This window comes from Ambystoma mexicanum, chromosome 3p, assembly GCF_040938575.1.
Source record: "Ambystoma mexicanum isolate Mex_15411 chromosome 3p, UKY_AmexF1_1, whole genome shotgun sequence".
Classification (NCBI taxonomy): Eukaryota; Metazoa; Chordata; class Amphibia; order Caudata; family Ambystomatidae; genus Ambystoma; species Ambystoma mexicanum.
In genome coordinates this window covers 988464728-988491793 of record NC_090925.1, presented here as the reverse complement: position 1 = coordinate 988491793, position 27066 = coordinate 988464728, and the positions used below count along the sequence as shown (strand labels likewise).

Here is a 27066-nt window from a genome sequence, read left to right as displayed (position 1 = left end):
CATCACTCTATAAAACGCAGCTAGCCGAGCACATTCTAGCCTTGTTGCTCACATATGCGTCCTACAGGCCTAACGCAGCTAGAGCCCTGTCTGGGTGTCCACCCACCAGGCTGCACACATTCAACTGATATCTTCAGCACCACAACTAACGCTAGGATGCAGCTACCATCATGCAATTACATCAGCTGCACACATAACTGGTGCACCCACGCACCCTATGACTCTACCTCTCTCAAATGACCAGAACTACGGTTCCCGAGGCCGTTCAACCTACCAGCGCTTTGAGGTCATACCAATGATATATAGAGCGCTATATAAATACCAAGTAACATAACATAACCTGCATGCTCAAAAAAGGTGTTTTTTAAATTGTCTGTGATTTTCTAATTACCGGTTACTTTTATTTGTTACTGCCAGGGAAGCGGTGATCAAGGGCTTGATAAAATGTTAATGAGATGTCTCAGCAGGACTATACAGAGCTGAAGGCATTTTCCTCTCATTCTCTTTGTTTCTTTTAATTAACCCACTTGGCACATCTTATTGCAGGCATTAGCAGACAAGTGTGTGGGAATGGTCAATTTCTCTATCAAGCCACAGCTCACTAGAATGGCTTGCTTAGCATTTAAAGGCCCCATAATCTGTATCTATGATAAAGTAAATACCAGACTAACAATGCATTCTAGTCTGTGCGTGTCTGCGTGGTTGACATAAAAACAATGTTTACCCTTTATGAGGCATTGCATATTGTATTTACGTCCTGCACAACAAGATGCATCAGTGTGAAATGACTGAGCTGCATTCTGGGACTGGTAGTCTTGTAGCTATAACAGGAAACCACGGGTATATTCCCAGCACCAAGTTAAAGAGGCTGGAAGACCGTCTCCGAATGGAATGGTGCGTGGGTGCGCATTTCAAGGTGATGTTGGTCCCCTCGCCTGCAGCTGAGAAGACAAGACGGCAGCTCTGACCTGCCTGCACATGTTAGCAAAGTGCCTTTCTCTAGATTAGTGTAATGATTCCAAATTCAAACGGGCACTGTAAAAACGGAAAATGCGTTTTTGGGGGCACAGTTTGATTTGGTGGTTGTGTGCACATAGCTGTTCACACATTCAACATAGTTTACCTTTTGACATGTGGGCGGAGCCTTGTGTCATTGAGCGGAGTCCTGTGTGGCTATGGGCGGGGCATAATTCTCAGAGTTTTTGATTTTCAAATGTAGGCAGGTATGGCTAGAGGTCGTATAACAAAACCCAAAACATAAGCAACTCAATATTGGTTAGCAAAGGCGACTTGAGATAGAGTCCTTCCATAGTGTTTACTATTTCGCGAATGTCGTCACGACGCCGGAAAACACCCAAAGATGCACGTAACGCCGTAAATTAGTATTAAGCCTGAGTCCCGCTTTCTACTAAAAAGAGCACACAGGTAAGAGGAGGTGCGTGTAGAAATACTGGCGCAATGTGAAACCGTAATAAATGCCCATGTATTTGTCTGAACAGCAATATCTCCTGATTCAATTGCAGGAGGAGATTGGATTATAATGCCTATATTGTGTATGGGTTTAAACTGACCGGGAACTGCAGACTCTGTCAGACAACAGCGCTTATGCACCATAGATGATAAAACAAGTTTTCATACCTTAAAGTAAGTACTCCTTACTAAATAATGACCATGGCTGTGACAGCACATTGATCTAACCCTGTTTGAAAGGGACCACATGTTACATACATACCTTTTTTGTTTATCCCTTGTCGGTTGAAAACCCTATATATATCTGAATTTAGCTGGCAACTCATCTGCTTAATTCCCAAATTGGATGTATACGAGTTCTATCTCTAATACAGGCTAGTACTCAATCAGGTAATCCGCATGAAAGCACATGAAAAAAACAAGAAGACCTATTAAAGCACTGAAACAATGTTACATTTTTAGGAAGATGGGATGTAACACACCTATTGAAGGGAGAACCCAAAATCCAGAAACACGTAATGTCGCCAGATTATTCCTTGTAGTACACTTCTTGGGAATCAAACAAAGTGAAATTACTGCAGAGTTCACATCCTGTTGAAAATGTGTTCTATAATTTGTGAATGTACCTTTGTATGCTTATTGTACATAACGATTTAATGTATGTAGTCTGATTGTAAACGTATCATACACATTGGAGCTTAAAAAAGTAGTTTGTTTTACAAATGTTTATTGGGTCATTACGTTTGTTTTCTGAATATTCACCATTTTATGTGCAAAATAAATACTTTTTTATAATCAAGAAAGATTCCACAAATCGTCTTTAGGATTTATCCTTAGTTATGCGTGCCCAGGTGTTTGAGTTGGCTCTCAGTACCAATTTCTTCTATTAGTATGTGTGTCCTTTTAGCCAGGGAGACACACCTGGAGCACCAAAAACATCAATCTAACATAAATGAAGAAAATCGTACTGACATGATTAAAACATTAGTGCGTCTCCACAGATAACAGAAGGCCCCAGCAAACTGACCAGTATAAGGTGAACCTCCACAGACTCAGGAAGAAACGACTCCTCTCTGCTCAATGGGTATAATTTAGAGATAAACAGGGACACGGCAGTCCGCTCTGGGACTTTCTACTCAAAAACAATATCCCTGATAGCAGAGATGAGGGGCAGATCCAATTTGGAAGTTGTATTACTGGTTCTTTCATGTCTCCTGGTCCACCAGGAACATGTTGTGTGGAAAAACCCATAACAGCCACCACACCATCACTTTCACTAGAGCTTCCTTGACCAGATATTTGCCCTGCGGCCCGGGTCACTGTAAGTATTCAAAAAGACAGTCACTGGATTAAGATGACGAAAATGAGAAAAACAATGACTAAGATAAAAGGCACTTTCTTCACTCTGGCTTAGTTCTTGTACCTTAGAGGATCTGCCAAACAATTTGCTGAGGGACAACAAACCACCTCTTATGCTTCTTATGACCCTCTTAGAGCAGAGGAAAAAGAAGCTCTCTCCACAGAAGAAGCCTTCTACACATTTCTGCTTGCTCACCCTTTTCTCATCCCCTAGCCAAATGCCTGCCTCACTACCGCACAGAGGCACCACTTTTCTAACAGGACCTCGAGCAGCACCAGAAACAAAGTATACAAGCTTTGAATGGCAGCCATGAGAGCAGTCAGGGACTGGGTAGGTTGAGCAGCTGGGGCCAGGTAATCAGGTGATGAGCGAGAGGCAGACGCAGAGACCAAAGCTAAATTATGCTTCCTTTCTATCGATTCGTGGTGCCAACCATTCAAGCATGCACGTTTCAGGGAAAGCGGTAGGAGGGAAGCCAGCGCATAGCTGCCTGCACTCCCAAATTGGCCTGGAGACTCTTCCACAGGAGTCTCACAATTACTTAATGCTTGGCTTAGCATTGAAAGTGGAAGCTCTTAGTGTTGGTTCTGGGAGTAACCATTTCCTTGGCAATACCCTAATGTATGTTATTGTTTAGGTATTAAGAAACAATGGACACATTTGCTTCTCAGTGCCCACCCAATGCTCCTCTGTCTTCTTTCAAGACAATTCAACTGAGCGATTGTGACAGTCAGTGCCCACGTTGCATACAGTTTCTGGTCCGTCTGCGAGTAGGACTTTTCGGACCAGTCCTGACCTATTCCCAAACCCCCAGAGAGAGCAACTAATTAGAAAACGACCAGGTCCCTAAGAAACAGGGTGTTGGGGACTGCATTTCCCAAGAAGCTACAGGTTTACAAATCCAAAACCCAGAGGGGATTCTGGAGTGCCTTTACAGAATTTATGGAAAAATAGGGAGAAACATTCAGAGAAAGAACCCTCTGTCAACTAGTGCAAATCCTCGAAGGAAAAACATAACTTATGCTAACCCCTGCTCCCAGCTGTTTTTTCCCTCCCCTGCAGCTGCAGCATTTAAAAAGGGAAATACTTCCCCTTTCCCAAAGTGAAAACTATGTTGCTCTGGTCGGTATTTACTAAATGTTTTCCTGTTGCTCGGGATAGCCTGTTAATCACTAGAAACCCACAACATAAACTTATGTGCAGGGGGACAGCCAAGAACAGAGCAACGGACAAACACCAGTCCAGACACTTGGTAACCAACTAAAAGAAATCCAAGATTGCCTTTTAAAGACTATCTTCCAAAAGGCAAGCAATGAAAAATACAAGAAATGAAGAGAAATTAAGTTGTCTTATGTGAGGGGTCAGAAATGTCAGGCGGACAACTTGGTAAGGTTTTTCACAATTAGTCATTTTATCTTAAAAGTGTGTGACAAATGCCTCATTATCCCTAACCTAAGATTGAATTTCCCCACCTATCAAAATAACTAAAGGAAACATTCTATCTTTTATATCCTTCCATATATATAATATTCTATACTATCCTTTGCTCTCCTTCTTACGCTACTCCTCCTCCTCCCACTCCATTTCTTCATTTCTTCCAGTCACTCAATCTGAAGTTACCCTACTACTCTCCAGAACTAATCCTACAGCTTCTCCTTCTCACCCCATTCCTACCCCCTCATTCCTAAAATCTACCCCCTCCTTATACCCTATCTCACCTCTTTCTTCAATACCTCCCTCACGTCTTCCACTTTTCCAGCTCCTTTCAAGCATGCAACTATTATTCCGATACTAAAAAAACCTTCCGCTAACCCCCACCTTGCTTCCAACTATCGTCCCATCTCTCTCCTACCCTTTCTCTCTAAACTTCTCGAACGCATTGTCAACTCTCAACTTTCCTCTTTCGTCTCCAACCACTCTCCTGCCTGACTCTCAATCTGATTTCCGCACTACACTGAAACTGCCCTTACCTCTGTTCTCAACTCTCTCCTCACGCCACACCAAACATTCCTCTATCCTTATTCTTCTCGACCTCTCTGCTGCTTTTGATACCGTCGACCATACTCTTCTCCTTAATTCTCTCTCCTCATTTGGCCTCACAGACTCTGCCCTTCTATGGTTCTCTTCTTACCTCTCTATCTTTACCTTTGCCGTCTCCTGGGGCGGCTCTACCTCCCCCCCCCCCTTCCCCTCAACCATGGTGTTCCCCAAAGTTCTGTCCTTGGTCCCTTTTCTCTTTTCGCACTACACCTCCTTCTTAGCTCCCATCATTTCCTCCTTTGGTGTCTCACATCATTTCTATGCGGACGGCTCTTTCTCTCCTCCTTCTCTCCTGATATCCAAGAGAAGCTTTCCTCCTGCCTCTCTGCCATTAAATTGTGGATGTCCTCTCACTTCCTTACTCTCAATACCGACAAAACTGAAGTCCTTTTCTTTCCCGCATGCTCTCCCTCCTCCCCCTCTCATACTCTTTCCCCCTCCAACCTCTCCTTCTCTCCCCATGCGTGCAACCTTGGTCTTTATCTTGACCCCCACCTCTCCCTTTCTCACCATATTTCTCTTACTGCTAGATCTTGACGCTTTCACCTCTACAACATCCGTAAAATTTGCTTCTTCCTAATCTTTCATGCCACCAAACTCTTAATCTCCTCACTCATCTCCTCTAGACTCTTCTACTGCTCTACTCTCTTCTTTGGACTCCCCTCCTCTCACCTATCCCCTCTCAAGTCTTATCTACAACTCTGCCACCCCTTCTCTCTCCCCATGACTACATCTCCTATTCCCTCTCCTCTCTAGGCTGGCTCCCATTTCACTCAAATTCAATTTCCTCTGTCTCGTATTCAAATCCCTCCATGGTCTTGCCCCCCCCCCCCATCTATTCACCCTCCTCACTTTCTACACTCTTGCCCGTTCTCTCCGCTCTTCTAATCTCTTCCTACTCTCCTCTCCACCTCCACCCTGTGCCCCTTCTCGCTTCCACTCTTTTTAAACTCCTTGCCCCTTTCCACTGGAACCGCCTCCCTCTTTCCATCCGCTCTACTTCCTCCTTTACTTACTTTCGTACCTCCCTAAAATCTTATCTCTTTCACTCACCTCCTTAAAACCCTTTGCTTTCTCCTACTTCTTTTAATATTCTCCCCAACCCCTCCTTTTCCTTTCTTACTTCCTTCCCCCTTTCTCTCTCTCTTTACTCTCTGCTCTCTCCTTCCTAATTTCCTGTACGTTTCTCACCCTCCTCTATTCCTTCCTTCTCCTCACTCCCTCCTCTCATACTTCTTCTCTCTCCTTTTCCCCCACCCTTTATCTCTTCTCTCTCCTTGACCCCTCCCTCCTCTTCTTCCCCTTCCATAATGTAAATTGTTTTTGTACTGCTTTCTGGTTTTATTCAATTGTTATGTAATGCTGGCTGTATATTGTTGGTTCCTCTTGTAAAGCGTTTTGTATTAAAACGCTATATAAATTCAATAAAATATGAATACTCTAAAAAGGAATTGTCCCTCACACTATACTGTACTGTACATACTTTAAACTCATAAAGATAAACTATGGCAATTCACATGTAACATAAATAACAGTTATGTTCAACTCAGACTCAATAACTGTATCCTTGTAACCTGGATTGGATCCCCTTCCCCAGATCCAAAGCAGGATTTTCAATCCAAATTCAAATAAGAAAGTTCCTTTTTGTAGGCAAGTTTTAACCATAAAGTTTGCCTTATTTCAAAAGTCTTCCACTTGGACTTAACCAAAAGTTCAGTCAGATAAAATGTCTTTATCTCTTCAAGATAAAAGTTCAACACAACTTCTTAATAGAGTACAAATAATTTCACAATTCTTCTGTATCAACAACAATGTTCTGTCAGGATGTTTCCAACACAATTTATGTAACACTTTAGTGGTCATGCCACTTATTCTTCTTCACAAGTTTCAACCACAATGCAGTACTTCAATACGTTCTTCCTAGTTCACTAACCCACCAGGGCAACCACTAAAAGGTCCCTATACAGGTTCACTGTCCTGCCAGGACCAAAAGCTCCTAACACCACTACTCTGTGATGTTTACTTCAAACCCCTTTTACAAGGTATTTCACTTTCAATCAACATTGAAATTCACAACTTCTTTTGGGTAAGACATGAGCCACATTGGTTCGGTTTATTCCAATGCTGTATTTGCCACATCTAATGTAGGCTATTCTCCTCTCCTCCTTTATAACCTCTGTCAGAAGGGCTTCTTTCCTGCAACTCCTTTTTTCCAACTTTTATATCAAACAATTGTTGGCAATGTTCCTTTACAACCCTTGCCCTTCTTTGACTTTGGCAATGCTTGCTGACATCCTGCACAACTGCCTAACCCTGACTTTGGCAATAATGGTTATAATTAGTTGTTTTCAGTATTGATAATTCTTTACTTTTGCAATGGTGGTTAGTATTTTCTTGTTTTAGTATTGACCCTGCTTTACTTTGGCAATGGTGGTTAGTATTAGCCTGCAACAATATTGTCCCAGCTTTGTCTTTGCAATACCTTTTGGCCTTGATAACAATGAGTATAATGTTTCTTTTCTTGCTTACAAAATTCCCTTTATGCCAATTTGACTTCTTTAAATTAGTTCAGTATTCAAATTGGTTACTTGTAGCCAGCGGTCATCTACGGAGCGTACAGGGATTACCCGAAAATGGTAAACTCACCTGTGTAGTCACACGCATCCGATTGACTCGCTGCCACAACTCGCTCTGCTTCCTCGGTTCCCTCCTGCACGGCAATCTTCTTCTGCTGGTTTCCTGTGGCACGGGTAGGCCGGGAAAGGAGCTTTCCTCACTCCTGGGACAGTCTGGTGCTCTCCGGCCACCAGAATGTAACACGCAATAAGGAGAGTCTTTCTCTTGTTCGGGAAAGTTTCTTACAACCTCGCTTCCTACTGTGTAATCTCTGCAATTTAAGTGAGCATGCTTGGAGACCCTCTCGGAGACCCGTCTCCCGCTCCAAGTATAGCCAGCATCTCTGCTTGCTTTCTTCTTCTGCTCCTACTGCGAACGGCAGTCTCGGCAACTGCTCCACCTCCTGGCTCTGCTTCTGATTGCCTGTACATGAGGGGGCCATATACATTTGAAGTCCCGCTCAGGTGTGGGTCATGTGAAGGCATTCTGATGTGAGGCATTCTGGAGTTAAGACACATTTCTGAATTAGAAATAAAACACATTATGAATTTAAGTCCGGATGGAAAAAGGCCTAACATGCCTTTACTATGGTGGGATTTCCCTACCAGATTAAAACTAAGGAAAGTCAGAGTCAAAGAGTTCAATTTAGGAATCTGTGTGTGTCCAAAACCTGTACTTGCCCTCACAGCTACTCTATACAATGTTACAGGATTTCAGCAACCATCAGAAACAGTGTCAACACAAAGTTTGCAGCTTCCTTTCAGCTCCATTCCTCAAGTATAACAGTTCCAACACAATTCTTGGAATAGTCTTCTTTAAATTCAAGAGGAAAGGACTGGACAAAAAAATGGTGAGAGCGACCCATAAAGAAAGAAACCAGTGCAAGAGTGCACGAAAGAAGCGTGCAAGTGGCAAAACACGGATAAGGAATACAGGACAGTACCAGTGTGCACGGGAAAAGAGAAAGGAATACAGGAAAATGTGCAGGAAGCAACTAAAGATAAAAAGTGCCAGAGAACGTAACAGTTAGAAACAAAGAGAGGGGCAAAGGGTCAGAGTGGTTGCGCTGAGGAAAAGCAAAGAGCCTGGAGTTTTTAAAAACCTCGGATTCTAAAACACAAGAGGATGATATGCAAGAAAGACTGTACATAAGGAAAAGGGCACATCCTGACAAGCTAACTTGCTGTTTGGAATCAGAGAGGCCGGAGTTTGGGGGAAGGGAACCCTGAGAGGCCTATTGAAGAAACTGACTTTGTGTTTTGTACTGAAAGCTGAAGTTGAAGTTTGGGCAAGGGAACCCCAAGGAACTTAGACATTGAAGGTACTTGAATTCACTGTAAGGGCCCTGTGAAGAAGGTCTTACGAACAGCCCTGGTGAGTTAATCCATCTTTGTGACATTGACCAAATTGCACCTGGTGTGAAGACAACCTAAAACCATCTTTGGTTTTGCCATTTTTGTTGACCCACTATTTTTTCTTTTCAAAAGACTTCCTGTCACATTTTTGTACAGCATGAGGGCAAGCATAGGTTTAGACACAGTCTGACTTTTATTTTGGACTATTAGACAGCAACAGCACTTAGAAACATCAGTTAAGGGAACCACCCTTTTAGAGTTGGGGCCATTCAGGCATTGTACCAACCCAGGAACCTTAATAAATTAAGGTTTTAAAACAAATACTTTCGAGTCTGTGTCTCTTTTGGTAGCATGCCTGTCTCACAACTGCTAGATAAACTTCAAAGTATATTGTTATTATGTACAATTTTCTCCCACTTTCTTCTTTGATAGGCCTCTCTTTGATTCGCTGTTAAAGTTCTCCTCCAAAGTTCCATTCACTCTGAAGTCCAGCATATAGGGTGTTCACTTGCGCTGTTAAAAAAGTTCCATTCATTTTAACGTTCAGTATGTACTGGTTTCACTTAAAGTCAAAGTTCTCTTCACTTGAAAGTTCAACATATATTGATTTTACTGGGATTGCAGTTTTATTAATTTCTGAGTTTGGCACAGGGTAATTTTATTTGAATTTATTTAAAGTTCTATTCACTGTTAATCCCCATATGTAACAGTTCTGTTTATTTAGTTTTCATTCAATTTGGAATTCGATAACCATGAGGTTGTTTTTTTTAAAGTTTTCATTTAGTTCGTCCCGTTGTTTAATATCTTTGTAAGTTCCCTTTAATGAAGTGCTGAGCACTCTGAGACTTTCGTAAACATGCTTTCTTACACACGCAACCACTCCGCAACAAAGTATTCTTAATAGTTCAGTAATTGACAAGGATTTGAATCAGAGACCTTAGAAAACATGTCTCTTCAAACACGTGACCACTCTGATAGTGTATTCCTCTACGAAAATTCAAAACACTTGCATACTGGGTTTCTCCTTGATCAAAACTCACTGGTTGCGTCCAAGGGTTTTCTAGCAGTGCAGATCGTTCGGCCTTCTGCTCTCCACATCCGGGTTCCGCCTCCTGCCTCTCACACTCCTTCTGTCCACAGGAGAATGAGCACTGTGAACACCAGAAAAAGGGACGCCCTCTTGCACGTCTCCCTTTCTAGCGTTGGATCGGTTCCACAGAGCCCCAGCTCCCAGGCTGCACTTCCATAAACCGTTGGTGTGCTTTACAAACACAGTTCCCTGCTGCTTCTCTTGACCTCTCTGCTACTTCAACACCACTGCCACCACCTCTCTGCCCCTTGATTAGAGTTCCTTATGTACACATGCAGCCCCTTGACATGCTGCATGTGCAAATATCCAATTGGCCCTGCCTGACCATAATCAAAAGGACATGCCCGACCCTGCCAGTCCTTAGCAGGTATCTTCCTCTTCCCAGGACCAGAGTGGTAAAAGCATCTAGTCTTCATTACTCCTAATTGCTTCTTCTTTGTCACCGTACTGTCAGTGATCATATATGAGGAGGGCGGGGGCTTACAATAGCCCATGAAGGTTGGGGAAGGGTTGGGTTGGTTGTTAGTAGGAAAAGGGGATGCCATGTCTCTCCCAAGGAATCCCACTCCCAATCCCCAAGGACTCTCCACCCAGCTGACCCTCCCTCTCTTGCCCACCCCCAGGGTCCGGATTCAAAAGCAATGGCCTTTCCCTGGCCACCTGTGCAGTGGACCCATGGGGAATAGTTTTTAGAATACCCTCAGGCTTCTCAGTCATTAGAATCACTAGACTGCCTCTTGCAGTTTAGTTCCTCTGACTCCCTCCTCCTAGTCCCAGCACTTTAAGGCATTGTGGCACTTGAAGTCCCCAATGTACCGGTTATGTTTTTCTTCATAATTGTAAGCTTCAACTTTATAATAAACCATTAGATTTGTAGGGTCTTTAGGGGCGTTATTAAAGGGGTTCTCCCAGTCTTCTTGACCTGGTTCCCCACTCATATGATCCTTCTGCAGACCACCACCCCCAGGGTCCGGATCAGGAACCATCTGCCTTTCCCCCGGCTACATAAGGGCTCCAGGCCAGGGTTTTCTGGGATAATCACATCTGATTCTTCACATACCCTTCCCCTAATGTTGCTGGTTTTCACAGCCTCTATTGGGAATTGGAAATGTGACGGGCCACCCTGTTAGGGGTGGGGGGAAAATCTGACCTCAACCCTGGGCTTTGTTCTGGAGCCTTGCCGAGAGTATGCAGGTGCATACCTGGAATATATATATATATGATTGGGATGAACACCTAAGATACTTTGATGCAGTATGCACAGAACTCTGGAAAGCCCACTTAACAGCCAATCCCAGTAAAATGTCATCTGGTCAGGAGCTTCGTACATTATCTAGGCTTCCAAGTAGGAAATTGGACAGTCTTGGCCCAACAAGCCAAGGGTATAGCAGTACAACAAACTAAACGATCATGTACAAAGACGGTCTTACAAGCCTTCCTGGAACTGGTTGGGTATTATCGCAGGTTTATACCCACATTTTCCAAACTTGCTGGGCCATTAACAGATCGCCTAAAGAAAGAATGTCCTAATCGTCAATGGGATGATAAGACCCAGAAGTCTTTGAAACAGCTTAAAGAAGCCCTCTGCAAACATCCTGTCCTTATTATGCCAGACTTTTCAAAAGAGTTCATTCTGCAGACGGATACCTCCAGCGTCAGTTTAAGGACTGTAGAAGCAGGGGCTGTATATAGGTTGAGATATTCCAAAGTTCCGATTGGTGACTGATCATGCCACACTTGTGTGGATGGCTCGAAATGAAGATCCAAATCCCTGTGGTTCTTGGCCTCACAGCCATTTTTCTTAACAGTAGAACATCGGGCAGGAATAAAAAAAGCCAATGTAGATGCTTACCCCCAGACAGTTGGCCCACAAGGAGAGTTGGGAGAAGGAGAAAGGGTGGAGGTATGTGACAGGGCCACTAATATGATATGACATTTATAGCGTGCCTACACACAAGTGTTTCAAGGCGCGACGAGGCAAGGGAGTTGAACAAAGTGACATTGACACCGCGCAAGTGCAGGGGAGAGGGAAGGGAGAAAAGTGCTAGGGGAAGGGGAGGAGGAGCAAGTGCAAGACATAGGATCAAAACATCGAAAAACAAGAAGTGCGGCCAGCAGGTGGCAGTGCAGGGGTTAAGCGCAGACAAGTGTTCGATAAGTGCAGGTAGGGTGGACTGTATGGTTGCAGATACAGCCCAAAGTGCAGGGTTGCCAGGAGGCAGTGCAGGTGTGCAACCGGGAGGGCAGGGACCTGGGTCCGTGTTTCAGAGGGTAGCCAGGTAACCAGTGCAGTATCAGACAGGAGATCAGCAGGGAAGAGGGAGAGAGAAGCCAGAAGCAAAGAGGAAAGTCTTAAGCTGCTTCCGGGACCGGAGAAGGTTCTGCTCAAGTTTCAGAGAGGTTGGGATGCTGTTCCAGAGGGAGGCACCAGCCGAAGAGAGAGATCTGCCCCCAACTCGTTGCTTGGAAAAGCGACTGACCGTCACGGAGTTGGGAGGAGTGAAGAGCTTGAGTAGGAAGATACTTCCGAAGAGAAAGCTGGATATATGTTGGCCCCTAGTCCCAGAAGGCCTTGCGAACAATGCAAAGGGTCTTGCACTTGATCCTTGCAGCCACTGGGAGCCAATGGAGATATGTCAGTGCTGGAGAGATACGATCCCTGGGCTTGAGGCCCAGGGCAAGTCTTGCAGTCCTGTTCTGGATGAGTTGCAGAGGACGAAGAGTAGAGGCGGGCAGATTGAAAAAGAGGCTGTTACAGTAGTCAAGCCTAGAGAGAACCAGAGCTCTAGAGACAGTGAGCTTTTGGGGGAAGGAGAGGAACGGAATAATACCTCTGAGGTGCAGTTGGTAGTTTGACTTCTTAGAGATGTCAGAAGTGTGAGGAGAGAAGGAGAGTGTGGAGTCGAAGATAACCCTAAGGTTCTTAGCCTCACAGTTGGGAGCAGGAAGAGGGCCAAGGGTGGACAGCCACAGAGTGGCAGGAAAGAGGGGTGCAGGTGTGCCGACAAGAAGGATCTCCGTCTTACTGGCATTCAGGCAGAGATCATTGGCGGTGCACCACTCCTGGATTGCAGATATTCAATCCGGTATGAGATGAGAAGAGGCAGCAGAGGGGAGTCTGGAAGCAAGCTAGATGTCATCCACATAGCACTAGAAGTTGGTGCAGAGAGCAGCAATGCAGTGGGCGAGAGGTGACAGGTATTGGTTGAACACACTCTGTCGGGGGTAGGGGAAAGTCTGACTCCAATAACCCTGGGTGCCAGAGAGTATATATACAGATCTTCTCCCATTAGCTCCTTACCTGCCAGGATGACCCTATGGCAGGATTGGGTGTTGCGCTGCACAACATCCTTGCAAGAAAGGCCACAGATCAGCAACAGAGAAGAGCCAGCACATCAGGAGAAAATCCCTAATACAGCAAAGCCGTTTAGAAAAGGGGGTGGTCTTGAAGCCCTTATGTAACCTCCCAAGCCCACCTCTGTCACACACCTGTAGAGCAAGGTAAGCCATTGGTAGAGTAAGTAGCCAGTCCAGAGACGCGGGGGGGATATACAAGAGGGAGCTTGGGAGTTATGTGGTGTGGGTTGCAGTTGAGTGAGGACCGGCAGCAGAGGACGTCCAAGATACTAGAGGAGGCAAGAGTGATTGGAGTGCAGAAGCTATTGCTAAAGAGGTAGTCTGTGGAGTGTTTATGTGAGAGAGAGAAGTGTGAGTATAGTAGTAGTAGAGTGGGGTAGTAGAAGAAGTGGCAGACGTAGTAGCGGTTGGGAGTAGAAAAAGTAGGTGGTGGGAGTAGTGAGCAAAGCCCATTAGTTGTAGAGTGGGAGTTGGTACTATATCCCTTGGTTTGAGAAGGGTGAGCAGGGCACAATATCCCTCTGAGTCCCTGATGGTCAAACAGGGGCTACTGCAGAGGGTGAATAGGGCACCATATCCTTGGGGTCTATAACGGGGAGTGGTACACAGTGCACCTTATCTGTAACAGTGAGAAAGGGGTAGTGGTTTTAGCAAAAGAGGGACAGTGGGAGACAGGGAAGTAGAATGAGACGTGTGGCAGGAATGACAGAGGTAGAAGAATAGTTGGGTGTACAAGCGATTAGTAAGAATATGAGTGGGAAAGGAAGTAAGATTGAAGGGTGGTAGTTGAAAGGCAGAGAGAGAGATTGGAGGGACAGTGTCGTGGTGGGAGAACAGTCATTGGGATCAGTACAGAAAAGGGTCAGGTGTGAGGTTGTGGAAGGAGTGTCCATGACACAGGGTGAAAGAAGGCACCAGTCCCTATTCCCAGAGACTAACCAACGATAGGAGAGGGAAAGCTAGAAGTCCCCTAGGGAGTTAGTTAGCCATCGTCTGAGGGAATACCTGTAGCCGTAGTCAGAAGAGACAGATGGGGGTTACCGATCGGTAGATGACCAACAGCCCGGTAGGGACGTCGGGGGCTGGGAGGTGAATGCCAGACCTGGGCAAGTCGAGAGAGGAGAGGGATGGCCCTAGCGCCAATTATATCCCCAAGCCCTTAGAATTTTAGGAAACAGAAGCGCTATTCTGACAACTTATTTTAATAAACCCCCTTGAACTTTTACTCAAGAGTCAGCATGATTATTGGTGGCGGGCTGCCCCGTCACAGAAAGGAAATCAACATTACCCTATTCCTTTCCGATGTTCATCTGAAAAGCAGTAGGGCTGTAAATTTTTAAAAAAAACAACGGACAAATACAAAGAATCAAAATGTCAACTTAAGGTCCCTACTAAATACCTCGACAACCACACAGAGCGGAGGAGAGGTAAGAGAGGAGGACAAAAACGTGCAAAGAAAACCTTCACAAGGAATGCAAACGAGATCCAAATTGAGAGGGAACCAGAGGTAGATTTAATTCTAAATCTTTCAAACCTAGAAATAGATGTTAACTTGAACTCAGCATTGAATAAAGGCCTTTCTTTTAGCCCGACTAACAAGATGGATTATTTTCAGATGCAACTTGACCTCTACAAGTTTTTTCGAAAATTGAAATTAAGAAAATACTTTGAGGAAAACCCAAAACAGAAGACTCAGCCAGAAAAAACAATCCCATCACCACTCTCAGAAGAATTAATTGAACAAACAGTTGACTTACTCAACCTGGCTGGGGAAGAAGACTACACAATGGAAAAATACATAGATAAACAAGAAATAGACATCTTTCTTTGTGAAGAAACAACTCTCAGACCTAAATCAAAAGTTATGTTTATATTCATTTCACAGAACGTAATTGACCTATTCCATAAAGCATTAAAAGAGGATCTACGGAAAAATTATCTTGAAAATCGAAAGAGTAAAATCAATTATAACCTTCATTACAAGAATGGAAAGCGATTGAAAAACTATCCCAAAATGAGGAAGTTATTGTAAAGATGGCAGACAAGGGATGCAAATTGGTTCTAATGAACAAATCGGACTATATCAGAGAGGTCTCCCAACAACTTAATGACCCTCTATGCTATGAAATACTAAACCACAGTCCACTCCAAGACCTACTACAAACCTGGAACCACATGAGTAAAAACTGGTTTGAAATAGGCCTTTTAACACAGGAAGAATACAGCTATATGAATGTTCAATACCCAATAATGTCCACAATATACTTTCTCCCTAAGATCCACAAAAAATACAAAGGATACCCTACCTTTAGACAGATAATTAATGGAATAGGTTCAATAACGTAGAAAATCTCACAATTCATAGATGTCCATTTACAACCGCTGACCATGCAATTGGCATCAATTACATGCGACACAAAGCACATTCAGTTAGACTATCCCATGGCAAAACAACTACTACTTGTTGACATTGGATGTTGTGTCTCTATACACAAGCATAAACCATGATCAAGGCATAATAGCATCTGAATATTTCTTGAAAACAAGATCAATCCCATTCAAAGAACAAAATAACATGCTATTAGAAATGCTGCACTTTGCCCTAAACAACAACATCTTTTGCTTTAACAAGAAAATCTACAGACAAAAGCAAGGAACCGCGATGGGCTCCAAATTTGCCCCATCGTATTCAGATCTGTTTATGGGCTATTTTGAAGTGAAACATGCATGGAAACACAAGGCCTTTACCGACTCCAAGAACATTATTTTTTGCGGTCAGTATATTGACGATATCTTTATGATTTGGGAAGGAGATCTAATGGAGTTTGACTCATATGTTTAGTATCTAAATAACAATGAATACAACTTGAAGTTTACAACAAACTACAGCAAAGACAAGATCCAATTTCTAGACCTAGAGATCTACACGGACAAAGAAAACATTCTTACAAATCTATATACCAAACCAACTGCAGGCAATAGCATTTTACATGCCCAAAGTAACCATCCAAAATACATTATAACCAATATCCCGTATGGGGAAAACCTCAGGATTAAAAGAAATTGTAGTACGGAAGAATCATTAGAATCAAATATCGAAGGAACAATAAACAAATGTACACAAAGAGGATACAAAGCAAAAAGTGTAAAAGAATCGATCAAAAAAGCAGAGAAAATTAGAGAATATCTACTACAAGACAAACCTAAAAAAGGAACATTAACAACAAAAACGAAATGTATTACCACCTATGGATCAGATGCTTCAACACTAAGGAAAATTCTTAAAAAACATTGGGACATGTTGAAATTGGACAAAACTTTACCAAAATATATTGATGATAAGCCAGGGATGTGTTGCAGAAAGGCACCAACCCTCAGAAATAAAATAAGTCCAAGTCACTTTAAATCAACAACCAAACAAGACATTAGAAACATGTTTAAACAGCCACCAATCTTTGGAACATATAAATGTGGCAACTGTAAACTGTGCCCACAAATGGTTAACGACCTAAAGAAAATTAAGTTACCAAATGGAAAAGAGAAAATGGTGAATCACCTAATCAATTTCAACAGCAAATTTGTCGTATATGCAATACAATGTATATGCTTGAAAACATATATAGAAAGCACAATTAGAAGCCTGAAAGTAAGAGTATTTGAACATTTAAGAGCAATAAGAAACCATGACCTAAAATATCCTTTATCACTACACTGTATTATGGAGCACCAAGATCTAAATGTCGAAGAATTGATTGTATTTGGCTTAGCCAAAATTGAAGATCTGCCCAGAGGTGGAAATAAAGAACAGATCCTGCGACAAAGAGAATCAAAATGGATTTGCCTTATGGACACGTGTGATACCGGATTAAATTCGGAAAATGAATTTTGTAATTGGTTATAACACGATGCAAGCAACACGATTGGCCATGCATGCACAATAACCTGCTTTTTTCTGAAAAAATCTTTCATTTCCTTTTCCCTTTCCTTTCCCTCTTCTTTCACCCTCTGTGTGTTGAGTTATTTTGCTTCTAAAAAGTTTACAATAGATGAATATAAAGGTAAAAAATATTGTTTGGGGAAAAAAACCATGCCTGTGTTAAAGTAAACAAATCATTGAAAACAAGCGCGAAATCGGCTAATAAAATGGGCGACAACACGTGCACAAATCAATGATACTATCCCACGCGCTAGAAATCAAGTGTGGTGATGTCAATCACAAAATCAGAAAAGCGTTGTTAGATGCAGTAATTTGCATATAAAGCAGCTAACCTTTTTAGAATCCAACGCGAAATCGGCAAATAAAATGGCCGACAATGCACAGAGCGTGATGATGTCATTGTGCATGCTAAAACGCAAATGCAATGACATCACTCGCTCAATCAAAATACCGTATATATATGCGCGAAAAGCACACACCTATGTGCATTGATTGAAGGGGCAAACACATCCCTCCACTGCTCCAGTTCTAAGAAATATAAAAGAAGCAAGGTAAGCAAATGTATCTTTGGATTCCCCTGCAAAAATAGCTCTTTAGCTTCTAGACCCTAGAACCTTTAACAAGGTTAAAAACATTTTTCTGCATTAACAACTAGGTAAAACAACCCATTGGACCCTGAATTCTTTTTGAAACCTCATTGAGACTAAAAACAACTAACTATAAAGCAAGAAAAATTGAAACAAACATTATTGGTGAGTGCCAGCCAAATTTGATGTGTAACCCTGAGATGAGAAATCTCAGTGTCTCGCCTTTCCACCTTTCCTTTTTCTCACAGTACAAAAGAAATTTGTTTTTGAGTTCAAATGAAGAAATGTATATATTATTAGCCACAAGGAAGGTTATAATGATTTTGAGTTGAAATGAACAATTGTACACAAGCTTAGCCATTAGGAAGGCTATAAGGTTTCTTCTATAATGTGTAAAAAATTATTTTTGTTTCCATAGAAAAACTCTCCTGATGATCCCTTTTGATGTTATAAAAAGGGTGAAACACGTGTAGAGAGACCGCACAATTGAGGGGTTACATACCCTTTGTAAAATTAAGACCAAGTTTGTGTGGAAATGACTAATTTGGCACTCACATTTGCATATTCAAGATTGCCTTGGGCTGTCACAAGTGGATATGTATGATTATACAAAAATACTGTAAATCTAGAAAACAGTGCCTAACTCTAGCATTAGCATCTTTTCTTAAACGCAACCACTTAAGAGGAGCATGGTGAGTCACTAGTTAAAATGTCCCACCTATCGTATTTCAAATGAGTAAAAGACCACTTCAAGTTCCAGAGTGGCATAATTCTTCTCTTAGGGAAATAATTATCTAATAATGTAGAGAATGGGAAGTTCCATCATGTATTTGTAACGATACTGCCCCTCATCTGTAGGTAAAAGGTCTATTGAAGTCTTCCACCTTCAAGACAGGTTCACTACATAAGATCAGTTTTAATTTATCAAAACATACTTGGTCTTCAGAATTTCTAAGTTTGTCTGTAAGAATGGAAGTGAAGGAAGAGAAATTAGGGATGAACCTTCTATAGTACACTTACAACTTTTTTCACTTTACAACTCTTGTCTTGCAGCAGCTAAATCCTCCTACTACACTAACCTTCTCCAGTCTCAAGCCTCCCACCCTCGTCGGATTTTTCAAACTCTCTCCCGTCTTCTCTCTCCTCCAACTCCTGATCCCTCGACCAACTCCACACTCTCTCATTCTGACTTCGCCAATTTTTTCTCCTCCAAAATCCTCTCACTCCGGCAAGAAATTAACTCCCTCTCTGACTCCACCTCTCCTCCTCCCCCCTCTCCTCCCTCTTCTACTATGTCCATCTTCTCACCTGTTTCCCCCTCTGAAGTCTCCTCCCTTCTTTCCAAAGCCCACCCCACGTCCGCCCCCTCTGACCCTCTCCCCTCTGTTCTCATCCCCAAGATCTACCCTCTTCTTATCCCTTACCTTACCACCTTCTTCAACTCCTGCCTTTCCTCATCAACCTTTCCCTCTACGTTCAAACACGCAACGATTATTCCTATTCTAAAGAAACCCTCTGCCGATCCACTTCTCACTGCTAATTACAGACCTATCTCTCTACTACCTTTCCTTTCTAAGCTTCTTGAGCGCATTGCCTACTCTCAACTCTCATCCTTTGTTACTTCTTCCCATCTCCTTCCTCCCTTCCAATCTGGCTTCCGTCCCAAACATTCCACTGAAACTGCTCTCACCTCTATCCTTAACTCACTCCTCTCTGCTCGTCATGCTAAGCAATCCTCTATCCTTATTCTACTTGATCTCTCTGCAGCTTTTGACACTGTCGACCATCCACTCCTACTCCATACTCTTTCCTCCTTCGGATTTAAAGGCCCTGTTCTAGAATGGCTATCCTCCTACCTCTCCTCCCGTTCATTTGCTGTTTCGTGGGGAGGCCAGTCCTCTCCTTCTTTTCCTCTTATCTACGGTGTTCCTCAAGGCTCTGTACTTGGTCCTTTCCTTTTCTCTCTTTACACCTCTCTCATTGCCCCTTTCATCTCCTCGTTTGGCATTTCCCATCACTTCTATGCTGACGATACTCAACTCTTTCTTTCTTTCTCCTCCTTCACACCTGACCTCCACCTTAAACTCCCCTCCTGCCTCACTGCTATCAAGAACTGGATGTCCTCCCGCTTTCTCTCTCTTAACACCGATAAAACCGAAGTCCTTTTCTTCCCCTTTAATTCTCTTCCCCCTCCCTCCCCCCCCCAAGCTCGTAATCTAGGTGTTCTTTTTGATTCCTCTCTCACCACATTTCACTCACCTCCCGCACCTGCAGATACCACCTCTACAATATACGCAAAATCCGTTCCTCCCTCACATTCCACGCCACCAAACTCATAATTTCCTCTCTCATCTTCTCCTGCCTCTTCTACTGCTCTTCTCTAATCTTTGGACTTCCCGCTTCTCAACTTGCCCCTCTTAAATCCATATACCACTCTGCTGTTCGTACCCTCTGTCTCCTTACCTCCCGTGACTCCATCTCTTCCTCACTCTCGTACCTTGGCTGGCTACCTTTCCACTCACAGCCTAAATTCCACTTTCTCTGCCTTGTCTTCAAATCCCTCTATGGTCTTGCTCTTCCTTATCTCTCCTCCCTTCTCTCCTTCTACTCCCCATCCCGCCCCCTTCGCTCCGCTGACCATTTCCTCCTCACTGTTCCTCCTTCCCCCTGCGTTTCCTCCCGTTTCCGCTCATTCCAACTCCTTGCACCTATGCACTGGAACTTACTCCCTCTTGCAATCCGCTCTACTACGACCTTCGCCTCATTTCGCACTTCCCTTAAATCCCTCCTCCTCCATTCTCCCCCTTGAAAACTTCCCCTTTCACCTGATTCCTCTCTCCCCGTTCCTACTCCTCTCCCTTCCTCTTCAACTTTCCCTCGCCCTGTCCAACTCCCTCTCCTCCCCCACTTCTTCCCTCTCCCCTTTCTACCCCCCCGTTAATTGCTGTTTGCACTGTTTTGTTGAATGATTCAAGATGTACATTTTGCTCCCATTGTTAAGTGTTATTGGTTTTTTGTAATCTGTTGTTCCATTGTACAGCGCCTTGGTGTAAAGCTCTCTATAAATCTAATCAATCAATCAATAGTAACCAAATAGGCCTGGGAAGGCTTGTAGTTCTTTCTTAGTCTTGGGCGCTTGTGTTTCTTTAACAGCTCAACCGTTTCAATCTGGGGTTGTACTAATCCATTTCCTACAAAGAAGCCAAGATATTTTACTGTGGATCTAGTAAGATGACACCTCTTTAGATTGGCAGTGAGTTCAACTTTCCTTAAAGCTTTTGTGAACTGATATGTGTGACCTATGTTATGGCCATGTTTTACTCTGTATAATGTTATCAATGTAGACGCCACAGAATGAAGCATATGGTCTTAGAACATAGTCCATTAGTCTTTCAAAGCTAGCTGGGGCCCCATGCAAGCCAAAGCGTAAAACCTTACATTGAAACAAACCTATTTGAGTGGAAAAGGCTGTTTCTGGTTTGTCTATGGGGTTTACTGGTACCTGCAATAACCTTTCGTTAGGTCAGTGGTAGAAAGATATACTGCAGCTCCTCATTTATCAATCAAGTCATCTACCCATGCCATAGGGTAACTGTTAAACTGTGATATCCCATTGACCTTCCTAAAATCATTCGTGAAAGAACCGCTTTGCCGCAACGCTTGCTGCTTGTGGATTTGTTTGTGAACCTGCTCCTGTGACTTGGTGCCGTGAAGGATCGTGGATGAACAAGTTTAATCTCATTGGATTGTGATCTGTCCCACCCACCCGACCAGCGGATTCGCGGAGAATTTACTTCCTATAAAGGACGAAAGCCCGCGCACAGCGCGCGCGCACTCGCGGAAGTACTCGTGGAAGTACCGCTTTGCCGCGACGCTTGCTGCTTGTGGATTTGTTTGTGAACCTGCTCCTGTGACTTGGTGCCGTGAAGGATCGTGGATGAACAAGGTGACTTTGTGCCTGAGCCCCAACGGAGCCATTCACTATTGAATAAATTGTGACTCTGATGCTCTGACGCGGACGGTGGTTACAACACTGTTTTTTTTTCTTCTTTTTATTTGTTGTTTTCCCTGTAGTTTAATCTCATTGGATTGTGATCTGTCCCGCCCACCCGACCAGCGGATTCGCGGAGAATTTACTTCCTATAAAGGACGAGAGCCCGCGCGCACAGTGCGCGCGCGCACTCGTGGAAGTACTCGTGAAAGTATCGCTTTGCCGCTTAGCCGCGGAGCAGTGACGTACCTCCTTTATTTTTTTTCTTTAAACATCAACCTTGCCCACTGCTAGTTGTGGGTGACAAATTCTGTGTGGAGAGTTTTGTGAGTTTTTTGAACACCTCCTAATACTCTCAGTTTATTCACCGTAAGTGAAAATTCTCTCTTTCAATTACAATGGTATTGACGCTTAAATCAGGAATGCCTGGAATTGAAAAAATTAATGTATGTGTGGCAGAATCAATCATGACCCCGAAATCCTCCTCACGTACCATTCATCTAAAACGAGCGTCCAAGTCAGCAACTGTACTACGGTCTTGTGCTGTGTTGGCTGACATACGAAAGTTTTGTGCGCCGGGGCCCAAAATGGGGGAGGGAAAAGAAACTCCTCAAGAAAACCTGACGAGTGTGGAAACAGCGAAAATGCCCTTGAGTAGTAATGTCAAGGATCAATTAATTCAAGATATTGATAACACTCCCCTCTCATTTATGGTGGAAGGTCATGGGAGGCAAATTAAAGAACAATTGGCCGTTAAGGGGGGTGAAAAAGAAACGGTCCCTATTATTATTCCACAACAAACTACAGTAACTGTAGTAGATATAAATCAAGGCGGCGCTAATCAAGATGTTTGTACGGGCTCTCCTTCTGATAGTGCCATAGTGAAGGTACTCCCGGTCGTGGAAGAGGGTTTTAATGTTGACAGCACTGTTCCCATAAGAATGCCGGATAACATTAATTTGGTTGAGCAGACCACCGATGGCGATGTAATTCGGCATGATCTATCGAAATCCCCAATAATGTTCTCACCGACACAAAATGAATCTTCGGTGTTATCATGTTCTTTTGTGCAGCCCACTCCACGCAGAAACTATATAAACCCTGGTGGCAATAAGCAGGCTTCGCAGGGGAATTTTGTAATTGGTTTGGAGACCTCTATCCAAACAATGAATGCTGCGCTGTTTTCATTGACAAGGCTGTATGATTCGTTAGACACAAAATTGAATGATCAACAGATGTTATTAAAACTGGTACAGGGACAGTCTGTGAACTTGACGTCATGCGAACAGTGTAGGACTCGTAGTATTGTCCAACCTCAAATGGGGAAAAATCTTACTGATATGCAAAGAAATATGAATTATACTAATGATCATGATGTTTTATTGATTGATTGTAATCATAATCAGCAATTGATCCTACAACAAGATGCTGAGAAAGAAAGAAGAACAAAAACATTAATTGATAACAAGCAGATTGAGGATCATGAAAAATCTTTAATATTGGTCCAAGAGCCCATTAAGAGCAACATACAGCCTACTCCGAAATTAATTGCGGACAATGAGGAAGTATGTCAAATAGGCCAGCAATGCCTGAAGAAAAAAAAAACAAAACTGAAGAATATGATAATCCCGTCCATACTAGGTGATGAAAAGGTTCAGCAAGATAAGGTTGTAGGAAATACTGATGTAATTTTGACAAGTGACAAAGAGCCAACATATCTGATATTTGATAAAAAAAAAACAGAAGACTCAGATGGTAGGAGTGCAAGAAACTAAAAAGTCACAAAATTTGAAAACCTTACCAAATTCTAAGATCTCTGGTACTAAGCAGTTTATACAATCTTTGACAAAACCGAAAACAGTAACAGCTCTGGCTCGAAAAGCAATAGCCAATAAGCATAGGGACGCAATGTTAATTAGAGCTAGTCAAACAAGCCAAATTAAACTAGCCTCCCTTGCATACAAGCCCCTTGATAACTTAGTATTGTTGAGTAATCAGAATGAGGGTACAGATGCAAGGGAGGTGGTTACTGCACGGGAAGTTCCGAAGGCTCAAGCGGAGCCTGAGTTTACTACTTCTACTTTAAATGTTACGATGCCGCCTGAATCTGCAAAGGAAGGAGTGCGAGTGGCACCAGTGGAATTGGTGGGCGAGAATATATTAAGGATGAAAGAGTGGAAAGAGGAAATTGAAGACTCGTTAAAGAGAATCGTTTCCCTTGTAAATAGACCGAATGTACCGCAGCAGAGTGATGGGAAAAACGATGTCAGGAATGCTGCTCCACCTTTTAATTCAACTCCTCTAGCTTTGCGGAACCAACCTCATCCGATCTCTGCCCCTAGAAGAGCGCAAGGAAAATTGGCAAAATCTGTTACATTGCATCACCTGATTTTGCAGTGCCGCTCGCACCCGTTTCGGTGTTTTGATTTGAACAGACAATCTGTTATGAACATCATTTCAGATGTACCGTCTTTGGAGGGGATATGTTCGGGTGACATTGAACAAGTAGAGTTTATACACGGATCTGACTTATCAGTAGTTAAATTATGGATCAAATCAGGGTTTGTCAAAAATGCTTTGTGGCAAGCCAGAATGGACTTATACGAACTGGGTTTTGTGTTAATAAATCTTGCCGAACCTGTACAATTACCGACTCCGTTGGGGAGAAATCAATATCAATCCAAGGCAAATCAAAATGTGAAGAACCAATATACTAATCAATTTACGACCAATGAGATGGTGAGTCTTAGTCGATCAGATGATATGCCAGGAAGATCATGTGGAAATTAACTAACTCAGCCTTCCACTTTTGTCTCTCTTGCCTCATGGAACATCAGAGGCTTTAAACATTTAACCAAATTTAAGAATACTATTTTGGGCCAATATGATATTCTAGTGTTCCAGGAAATATGGTTGGCAACTGCCCCGGTCTGGGACAATCATATAATATCTCTGATACCGGCAATAGTCCCTGTAAAAGGTCGACCGATGGCTGGTCTGATGGTGGCTATAAAAATTTCACCAAATGTTTACTTGGAACCATGGGCATCCCCAAATAGTTTTCTTCAATTGGTAAGAATAAAAATATACTCTAGAACAATACGGTTAATAAATGTTTATTGGAATCATGGAGCAATTACAGAAGAAGCTTTCTTTCTCGCCCTGGAAGAACTCTTGAATATGACGGTTGTGGATCTGACCTGTGATTATGTCATCATCACAGGCGATCTCAACATTACTTGTCATAGACAAGAGGGTAAACAACTATCCGCAGTGGCTGCGAAATGGAATTTGTTAATGAATGAAAGGCAACTATTCAAATTGAACGGATCAATGGAAGGGGATATTCCACAACGAAACACCTGGCATCGGGGTTCGCAATCATCTATGATTGATTATACTTTTGTTGATAACTCCTTGTTTAACAGTATGGTAAATTTCACAATTGTCCCCCAGACATCTAGTGACCATGATATCCAGACTATGCAATGGAATTGGAATGTTCAAAAAAAATATTTTGATAACTCTCGGGCTACTAATTTAACCTTAAATGGTCTCCTCAGTCACTAAAAACATTGGAGCAGAATCTTATGAGAACTGAAAATGATCGACAAAATGGGATTAAGGGCAATGGCCGCACTTATGTAGAAGAAATGCAGATATTCGTAGTTAAAATAAAGAACAAATCAAAAATAAATTCTAAGTTGAGGCTACACTCATATGATGAAGACGTGTCTGTACGGAAAGCACAATATAGGAAAGAAAAGAGACAATTAAAACACTTAAGTCCGTCGAAAAGAGGTGCCAGACTTAGATCCCTGAAATGTAACTATAAAAATTGGGTAAAATCAAGACGTGTTAATGTATCAAAAGGATGCGGAAAACATGTTAGAACAATTAAAATCAAAAAACTCAGCAAAGATCTGGGACCTTCTGAAAGTGACCCAGGCCAAGGTCGAAATGATTCACCAGTTGAATCCCATTCCACAGGAAGTATGGGCTACGTTTTATAAAACTCTTTATGCCGAAACTAACTTAGTGAATAGCCTGATTCCGGTGAATTATACACAAGGTAGGGATATCATATTTGATATTGCGGATATATTATTTTATATATCAAAACTATCAACGTCGCGTGCACCAGGGCCCGACGGTTTATCGAATTTAATGATCAAGAGACATCCAATGGCGTGGGCAAACATCTTTTTTCTTATATTTCAGCAGATAATTGAAACCCACACCATTCCATCGTCGTGGAAAAAATCCATTACCATCCCAATTTATAAAAAGGGAGATAATAAAAATCCTGCGAACTATAGGCCGATATCGCTATTAGACATACCAAGTAAATTGTTTGCTAGATTACTCTTGCGAGATTTAAATAAATGGTTGTGTGATGGCGGAATGAGGGACCCAAACCAAACAGGCTTTATGCCAGGGATGGGAACTGCCATTAATCTGCACATCTTGCAAATCATTAAGGAACAGGAATGTCTAAAGGGTCAAATGGTATATCTGGCCTTCATTGATTTTCAAGCCGCTTTCGACTCGGTATGCAGAAAATTGCTAATAAAGAAACTAGGAGAGGCGGACTGTCCAGCGTATCTGATTTATTGGATAAATGAGTTAAACTCAGGGACAACTGTCTAAATTAGGCTAGCCTCAGATGGTACGCTATCGGATCCCATCCCGACGTGCAGAGGCCTAAAGCAGGGATGCATATTGGCAAGCACCCTGTTTAATTTCTTTGTGACTGCAGTCAGACATGACTTTGAAAACTGCAGAGCTGATGCTCCACATCTGGGAGGACGTGCAATCCCCTGGTTGTTTTATGCCGACGACCTGATTTTGCTGGCTAAAACTCCGGGGGGGTTGCACGAGCTCCTGACAGCCCTGAGTAAATATGCTAATGAAAATCATCTGAAAATAAATCAAGAAAAATGCAAGATCATGATAGTGGGTAAAAACAAAAAGCGGAGAACTGTGATCAAACCATGGGTTATGCAGAATATTCTGATTGAGACAGTGGATGAGTATAAATATCTAGGTCTTCAAATCAGTAATGATACACAAGATAGACCATTTTTCAGTGATCTAAATCAAAAATTGTCAACGGGTATATCACAAACAAAGATTATACAAGCTAAATATGGGAAGTTTTCTTTAATCCCTGCGATGACCTTTTATAAACAAAAGGTAGTCCCTACTCTTACTTATGCGACTGAAACTAGGGATATGATTGCTGAAAGATCTTGGATTAGAA

General features: G+C 42.7%; 1 protein-coding gene across 5 annotated transcripts in view; it reads left to right on the top strand.

Moving 5' to 3' along the window:
• The first annotated feature begins 1328 nt into the window (after window positions 1–1328).
• Window positions 1329–27066, top strand: part of ZHX3 (zinc fingers and homeoboxes 3) — a 443788-nt gene continuing 418050 nt past the window's right edge. For 2 of the 5 annotated variants that reach the window (XM_069652277.1, XM_069652273.1), the window contains exons 1-2: window positions 1329–1425; window positions 1524–1644. The gene's annotated coding sequence lies outside the window, so the exon portion shown is untranslated. Of the gene's footprint in view, window positions 1436–1523; window positions 1645–27066 lie in introns of all 5 variants that reach the window. The other 3 variants (XM_069652274.1, XM_069652276.1, XM_069652278.1) reach the window with 3 other exon arrangements.